Genomic DNA, 9,580 nt, shown 5'->3' on the forward strand with positions numbered 1-9,580 from the left:
TGATTATCGACCAATTATTATTATTGTATTATTATCATAATAATAATTAGTGTTATTATTGCTATCATTTGGATACTGTTATTATTATGGGCCTCTTGTGATCTTTACAAAAAAATCCTACAGGTCTGTCAATGTGAGACATAAGCCTGATTTGCACTGCAAAGGTCCTCAAATCTTGGGGCAATGTTTGACAAACATATCCTCAGGTCATCCTCGATCTGTGCGCGGTTGCGGTATTTAGTTTTGAGCGCAGTCAGTCTTGAAAAGCCTGCCTGGCACAAATATGTCGACGCGAAAAGGAGGGGCATTTTTAAGGCTATGTCGCAAAGCTGATCATTGCTATCCAGAATGACGAAATAGGGGAGATGCTTAAGTCTACTGTCACTCTTCAGCTGCTCTTTCATGTCTATTGACAGCTCGTCTGCTGAGCAGAGAAATGGATCTCGAACTTAGGCGAATGAACGGTAGTCCTCTTTGAAATAGGACCCAAACTGATTTCTGATATTCGGCGTGATACAGTGTCATTTGACATAGGTATTGCGCTGAGTTTAGCTCCTATTCTACACGTCTTGCGCGGCCGGCAAAATCAGTGTTTCGGAAATTGTATGGGGTCGGCCAAGCTTAGCGATTCTATGAGCAACTACATAAGATGCCTGCATACACTGCTTGGAGATGGTGGTTCGTTGTTGCTGGAGGCCATCACGTTCATGTTTAAAGAAGTCCACAGGCTTCTCTTTCTGACTTTTACGAATCAGAAACGTGTCCATAGTTGTGTTTGTTTGCTGATACAGTGTGTGTGAAGTTAATAAAGTTCTAATTTCAACGTCGTGTGTGGGTGTGAACGACACGAATAATGGATATGGATAAGGCTGTGCTAGGCAATGATTCCTAACAAAACTAACTGTACACAATGTAGACAGGGACAGCAAAAAATAGTATTCAAGTGCTGGTGTTTTATTTGTTGCAACACGGTGGATGATACAAAAATGTAAAGGTAGGTGTTAAGGAGAAAAGGGCTAGCTGCAGTTGGAAGAAGGTAGCTAGCTAGGCTAGCTCTCGGGCTACGAGCTTTTTCAAAAGACTGTGGAGCAAATTAATCCTTAGAATAGGCTACGAATAGACCCACTGCAAGCGCCGTAAGTTATTACTAAGGAAGGAGTGAATCTTTTAAAAGACTGTTTATAAAGCAATGAATATCTGAATGATACAGGAAACAAGAGAAATTGAACAAACTCTGCAGAGTGTCGTCTCAGGGTGAGCGCTTACCAATGCCTGCGGTTTTTTTTTTATACTCGGAAACTTATGTGCAACTCGCGTTCAAATGATAAAACTCCGTTTTGATTGGTGGATCAGGAGCAAAACCGTATTTGATTTGTTTGGGTCAGTCCAGCCCCTTGCATTTCGCCACTGAGGGAGCTTTCACTAACCAGTGACAGGTCGGCGGTAGTTCATTTTTTTCTCCGTCTGTGACATCGCGCCCCCCCTGGAGAGTGTTCGCGCCCCCCACTTTGAGAACCACTGACATAGGACGTTGAGACAGAGGCCCTGTTCGAAATGGGTTAAAATGCTGTTTAAGGAATGATGTTCTGACTCTGATTCTGATCGGAGCGCGGGCCAAAAAAAATCGAGCGCGGGCACCAAATTGGGCAGCCTTGGTCTAATGCTATTTCAAGAAAACAACATGAAATTTGAGAGAAACTTGTAATAATTGTCATGACTATTACTATGAACAATACATCCAAGAAAGTACAGTAGTGGTTTGCCAAAATTAGACTGAAATTAATAGGTTTATGGTATGGCTAATGAAACCTTGCGATTCCCATTATTGTTGGTCAGCTGTTGGCGCGCGCGCACACCTGGAAGAAAGTGTCCCTCATTTGGGGTTGAGGAAGTTGTTCTTTTTCGTTTTAATAAAATGTTAAACTGGCAGAAACAAAAGTTTTTTCTTCGGGGGGGGGGGGGGGGGGGGGGAGTTATGCTTAGGGCACCAAAATGGCTAGCAGCGGCAGTGACTACTTGCCCTAAACGGGCGGCATCTTGGCTACGTAGCGGAAGAGGAGGAGCCCTTTGGCAGCTTTTCAGTTTGGAAAGTTGGCTGACTGACCCCTCGCAAATCACTTCAACCATTATTGCTGGTTACAAGAACTGTGTTATCTGATAGAACAATGTCTATTTCTCGGTAACTTTAAAAAATCTAAGCGAGAAAACGCCAAAAGATGTACATTTACATACAAAACACAGCCGTCAGCGGCATTTGGTCCGCCATCTTTGTTTAAAATTTCCAGTTGGCCTGGAGGAAGCTGGCGCACAGATTTATGGGTAAAAGGCTTGCACATTTGCGTCTCTCAGTGTTCCATTTGAAACAACACTAATCAGCGACAGAACGCACTACAGATGGAAGAGCTTAGTGTGCACTACGCACTGTATTGCAGTGCACTGTATTGCAGTGTACTTCGTAAAGTGCTCGGTTCGATACACAGCCTGTATGCTGTGTGTGTGTGTGTGTGTGTGTGTGTGTGTGTGTGTGTGTGTGTGAGTATGGGTGTGTGTGCAGGTGGTGAACGGTGGTGACTGAACTGTACCATAGAGTTTAACCACTAAAACTCACTCACCACATGTATGCTATGGCTAACGGCTACTCTTCCACTGTCACTTAGTGAATTCATCAACACGTCTTGATTGACACAGTGGAAAGCCAGTGAGGGTTGAGCAGATGGATGCCTGCAGTGTTGCTGTAGTACTGAGCCTGACCTATCAGAGGGCATGTAGCTCTCTGTGGGCGGGTTTCATGGGTACTGAGGCACAGCAGCTCCCTCTACTCAGTCAGTACACAATGTCACCACCAGAGGGCAGTAAGACACACAACATAAATCCAGACCAAACCAATGAGGAAAAGAAGTCAGCCATTTATGTGTGTGTGTGTGTGTGTGTGTGTTTGTGTGTGTGTGAGTATGTGTGTGTGAGTGTGTGTGTGTGTGTGTGTCTGTGTGTGTGAGGCATGGAGGCGTCCACTACAAGGACCCCGGACAAGGACACAAAACAGGACATTAAAACAACTACAACAACCGAAATCCATATATAATATACAAATCTGAAGGCATAGCCATTGTTGTTGTTGTCAACATTCCATGACAGTTGGAAATGGATACTTATAAGGGGCGGAGCCTCAGTAACCTGACTGTCAGCTATAAAGAAATACAAGGACCAGAAACCAAGAAAGTCACCTGAAGCTTTAACATCAGACTTCACGGTCCTGAATGAGACGGAAAAGAGAGTAGATCTGGTGTTCTCTCACCCTAACCCAGCCATCCAGAGGCACAGCACTGAGCCCTTAGTTCCACCATAGAAGACTTTAAAATGGCTGTGAACCATGTGCCACTGGACACTAAGCCCAAATGTAATATCAATCTGTGCACTTATGAAGACACACACACACACACACACACACACACACACACACACACTTATGAAGTGGTCATTCATCAGGGGACACTAAGCCCAATCTGTGCACTTATGAAGAGGTGATGCATCACTATAAGCCCAAATGTATATCAATCTGTGCACTTATGAAGACACACACACACACACACACACTTATGAAGAGGTGATTCATCAGGGGTTAGAGGTCAAGTCTTTCCAAACCTCAAAATCTTAGCTGAGAAAGAGAACTCCCCTCCACAGTGACTATAGCAGCAGCCCCCTTTATATAATTATACAGTATATATGTAAAATGTATAAATATTATAAAATGGTCTAAGGAATGTCTAACAACTTATCTATCTGTTATAAAGAAAGAACTCACTTCAGTCTGGTTGAAACTAAACAAAGGAAATGAAAATGTATATGCTCCTATATATATCTGTGCTGTATATATGTCTGTTCTGTGTGTGTGTGTGTGTGTGTGTGTGTGTGTGTGTGTGTGTGCTGTATATATATCTGTGCTGTATACGAACTCCAGACGCACTCCAGACGAAATCAAGACGCACTCCAGACGAAATCAAGACGCACTCCAGACGCTCTTCATAAACTAAAAGCCAAAAAAGCATGTGGGCCTGACAGCATCAGAACTGATATGCTGAAGCACAGCACCCCTCTAAAACGACTCAGTCTTGTTCTTCAAGATGGCTGCTCTAACCCTGTGTGTGTGTGTGTTGCTGTGACCAAGTGTGTGTGTGTGTGTGTGTGTGTGTGTGTGTTGTTCTTCAAGATGGCTGCTTTCCTGAGGTGTAGAATATGGGGCCTAGATCACCAATCCTCAAGGGTGTGTGTGTGTGTGTGTGTGTGTGTGTGTGCGCGCAAGTCTGTCATTACCCCATCGCTGTTATTACAGATGTGTGTGTGTCTGTGTGTCTGTCTGTGTGTGTGTGTGTGTGTCTGTGTGTGTGTCTGTTTGTGTGTGTCTGTGTGTGTGTGTGTGTGCGCAAGTCTGTCATTACCCCATCACTGTTATTACAGATGTGTGTGTGTGTGTTTGTCTGTGTGTGTGTGTTTGTCTGTGTGTGTGTGTGCAAGTCTGTCATTACACCATCACTGTGTAAAGTGTGTGTGTGTGTGTCTATGTGCGTGTGTCTGTGTGAGAGAGATATGTGTGTGTATGTGTGTTAAATAGAGAGAGAGAGATGTGTTTATGAAAGATAGAAAGAGATATGTGTGTGTGTGTGTGTGTGAGTGAGTGAAAGAGAGAGTGTGTGTGTTTGCATAAGAGAGGGACAGAGTTTATGTGTGTGTGTGTGTGTGTGTGTGTGTGTATGAAGGCACATCCTCCAAGAGGCTTTTACCACTCAAGCACAAACTCTCCCCCCAACAAATGTCTGTGTGCTCTGTTGCTCAGAGCATGTGTGTGTGCGTGTGTGTGTGTGCATGCGTGTGTGTGTGTGTGCTCTGTTGCTGTGACCACGTGTGCCTGCGTGTGTGTGTGTGTGCTCTGTTGCTGTGACCGCGTGTGCGTGTGTGCGCTCTGTTGCTGTGACCGCGTGTGTGTGTGTGTGATCTGTTGCTGTGACCAAGTGCGTGTGTGTGTGTGTGTGTGCTCTGTTGCTGTGACCAAGTGCGTGTGTGTGTGTGTGTGTGTGTGTGTGCTCTGTTGCTGTGACCAAGTGCGTGTGCGTGTGTGTGTGTGTGCTCTGTTGCTGTGACCAAGTGCGTGTGTGTGTGTGTGTGTGCCATAGCCCTGACGACGCACACCGCCCTCACCCACCTGGACAAAGGGAATACATATGTGAGGATGCTGTTCATTGACTACAGTTCAGCATTCAATACCATCATCCCCTCCAGACTCGTCTCCAAGCTCGTAGACCTGGGACTAAGCACCCCTCTATGCAAGTGGATCTTCGACTTCCTGACGGGAAGGCCACTGGTGGTGAGAATCGGTGACCGCACCTCATCCACAGTAATCACCAACACAGGCACCCACCAGGGCTGTGTGCTCAGCCCCCTCCTGTTCTCCTTGTTCACACATGACTGTGCAGCTACGCACAGTTCCAACCTCATCGTTAAGTTTGCTGATGACACAACCATTGTGGGCCTCATCACTGGCAAGGATGAGTCAGCCTACAGAGAGGAAGTTGATACCCTGACTACATGGTGTCAGGATAATAACCTCTCTCTCAACACCAGCAAGACAAAAGAGATGATTGTGGACTATAGGAGACGGCAGGTGGAGGAGCACGCACCCCTGTACATCAACGGTTCTGCAGTGGAAAAGGTCAGCTGCTTCAGGTTCCTCGGGGTCAACATCAGCGATGACCTCACCTGGTCTGCTCACACGGACAAGATTGTCAAAGCGGCCCGGAAACGCCTCTTCTTCCTGAGGAGACTGAAGAAGTTTGGCATGAACCCAGTCATCCTCACCAACTTCTACAGGTGTACAATAGAGAGCATCCTGACTGGGTGCATCACAGTGTGGTATGGGAGCTGCACAGCCAAGGACCGCAAGGCCCTTCGTAGTGTGGTCAGGTCTGCGGAGTTCATCATCGGCAGGGAGCTCCCAGCCCTGCAGGACACCTACCACACATGATGCCTCAGGAAAGCTGGTAGGATCCTAAAAGACTGCTACCACCCAGCTTTCAGACTTTTTACCCCGCTGCCTTCTGGCAGGCGGTACCGTAGCATCCGGTCTCGCACACGCAGACTAGAGAACAGTTTCTTCCCGAGGGCCATCAGGCTGCTAAATGGACACTGACACACTATCAACACTTTTGCACTCGCCACTTACATGCACTGTCACTTCATATTGCTGTTTGCACTACACTTACATATACTGTCACTTCCAACCTACTGCTTGCACTAGCAGTAATACCTTATCAGGAAAATTGCACTACCTGTAACTCCCTCACTGGGTTGTATGTAGGTTAGTAGGTCAATAGGGTAGCATAGTGTATTATATGTTATATGTATATATGTTAGTACTGTATTATATGTATATTTAGTATTATATGTATAGGTTGTTATATGTTTAGTACACTGTATTGTATATTTATCTTAGTAAGGCTATTTATATGTTTATTAGTAAGGTTATTTATATGTTTATTATGTGTAAATTATGTTCATAGTACTTGTGCAGAGTGTACGTCATGGTTTGTTATGTTATATTATGTGATGTTATGTTATGGTAGGTTTGGGCGGCGTCTTGTCATAAGAATTTCAGTGCCCAGTCTGACCCTGTGTCATTTTGCGCATCTGACAAATAAAAGACTTGTAACTTGTGCTCTGTTGCTGTGACCAAGTGAGTGTGTGTGTGTGTGTGTGTGTGTGTGTGTGTGTGTGTGTGTGTGTGTGTGCTCTGTTGTTGTGACCATGTGTAGTCTGCATTCATCCAAACACTACAGCAGCTTTGCATTGAAATACTTTAATAAATAGACAACCTGTCTAACAAACATTCCCATTACAGAAACCTACTTCAATTAACGTCACCTCAATTAACAGAGTGTGTGAGAGAGTGTGTGTGTGTGTGTGTGCGTGTGTGTATGCGTGAGTGTATGTGTGTGTTTGTGTGTGTAACAAACATTCCCATTACAGAAACCTACTTCAATTAACGTCACCTCAATTAACAGAGTGTGTGAGAGAGTGTGTGTGTGTGTGTGTGCCTGTGCCCGTGCCTGTGTCTGTGTCCGCCCGTGTGAATTAATTTACTGTAAAGTAACAACACAAGTGAATCAAACTATAGTAGTCTAGTCTTCATCATCACTTTCAATGACACATTTTCGCTGCTTCTGAATTTCCTCATGTCTGTTGATGTCTATCAATATCGCTCATTTTGAAGATGACGTCAGAGGGCAATACGGATCCGTATCAGACCGGTGAGGAGGGCAATACGCGGCTGGCATGACTACCCATTAGCCAATCAGAACGCTCGTACTGTCGTTGCAATATAATAAATTATATTATTCTATAATATATGAATGATAATCTCTGGCCCTCAAATCAACAGAGGTGAACAAACCTCAGTATCTCTACACACACACACACACACACACACACACACACACACACACACACCTCTAACCTGCCTAACCTTGGCAGCCGTAAACATAAAGACACAAGGAGGAGAAGGACAAAGTGGAAAACTGCAGAGTGGAACCAACAGACCAACATGAGCGTTAGCATTAGCATTAGCTGCAGAGTGGGACCAACAGACCAACATGAGCGTTAGCATTAGCATTAGCATTAGCTGCAGAGTGGGACCAACAGACCAACATGAGCGTTAGCATTAGCATTAGCTGCAGGGTGGAACCAACAGACCAACATGAGCGTTAGCATTAGCATTAGCTGCAGAGTGGGACCAACAGACCAACATGAGCGTTAGCATTAGCATTAGCTGCAGAGTGGGACCAACAGACCAACATGAGCGTTAGCATTAGCATTAGCTGCAGGGTGGAACCAACAGACCAACATGAGCATTAGCATTAGCATTAGCTGAAGAGTGGAACCAACAGACCATCATGAGCGTTAGCATTAGCATTAGCATTAGCTGCAGGATGGAACCAACAGACCAACATGAGCGTTAGCATTAGCATTAGCTGCATCAAGCTTTTTAAGCTCCTATTAAGCCAGCCCATCACAGACAGCCACAGACAGCCTCTCCCCCCGTTAGGACGTGGAGTGTGTGTGGGACTGTCACACTAGTGTAAACAACAACATGTCTGATCAAACACGAGTGTCACGCTAGTGTCAACAACAACATGTCTGATCAAACACGAGTGTCACGCTAGTGTCAACAACAACATGTCTGATCAAACACGAGTGTCACGCTAGTGTCAACAACAACATGTCTGATCAAACACGAGTGTCACGCTAGTGTCAACAACAACATGTCTGATCAAACACGCGTGTCACGCTAGTGTCAACAACAACATGTCTGATCAAACACGCGTGTCACGCCATCCACATGTCTGATGATCTCACTGCTATCGCTAAGAGCCAGTGGCTGATCTTCATCATCATCATCATCTTCACCTCATGAGTCCCTAGGCCTCATCATTAGAACCTTCCGGACAGAAGAACAACACAGGGCTGGGCATTCTGCTGTCTCCATGACTACAGACAGAGCAGGGGGGTATTCGTCGTAGCTCGCTAAACGGTTTAGCGAGCTAATTTTCAGGCTAAGATAAAAAACGCCCCTCTTTTTGGTTCGTGGAAGCAACTTTTGATAAATCACCATAGTTACATATCGATTAGCACTAACCTGCTCCAGGGCAGGCTAACTTAAGTGTAGCTGGATAAGCTTGCCACACCCCCGGAAAAAGGAGGGATCCCATTGACCAAGGACTGATATTAGAGTTAGATTAGCGGAGGGAGAGAGTTCTTTGCGATCGCCAAGATCCATTATTCTTGTATGAGCGCTACCGATTAAGCCGACAAGGAATCATTAATTTACGAGACCTTCTCGAGTAATTTATTGCAAACACCACATTGACTGTCTTGCGCTTTTTTGCGAGTGGTACATTTTTGTAGTGTCGGTGATGCGGAGAACAAAGCACTCATAATTATATGAGTGTTATTAGTACACCATAGCACATCATTATTGTAGAAAATGATTACGGTGGACTCATGATAAGAATAGAGAGAAATACAGACAATTTATTTTCACTGCTTCAATTTATTGCATTTGTTATTAATACATTTAGTCATTTAACAGACGCTTTTATTCAAAGCGACTTCCAAGGAAATGTAAAACTACATCGAGGAAGGAGGTGAGGGGATTTGAACTAGCGACCATACAGTTTCAAACCGGTAGAGCAAACCTCTATACCAGTGGACACTTGCCATCAGGTATACATAAATAAATATCACCCTATAAACATCCCAACACACCTTGCTCTCACAGCGGTGGTGGTGTTGAATTTTGCCATGATTATGGTCTTGTATTCGTCATAAGCGTTCATGTTCATCTCCTACTCGCCAGCAGAGAAAAAAAGAGCCCTTTTCTTTGAGTTTAGAACCATTATACCGTTAGAAAATCATGGTTTTGGTGATCGACCTTTCCTGCCTTTTGAAGTAGGACGTGCACGCGCAAATGCCATGATAACTTTAGCCTGCTTGAAATTAACCACATGATTAGGATGCGGGTCAGCCGTTAACG

Source organism: Clupea harengus, chromosome 14 (assembly GCF_900700415.2).
Source record: "Clupea harengus chromosome 14, Ch_v2.0.2, whole genome shotgun sequence".
NCBI lineage: Eukaryota > Metazoa > Chordata > Actinopteri > Clupeiformes > Clupeidae > Clupea > Clupea harengus.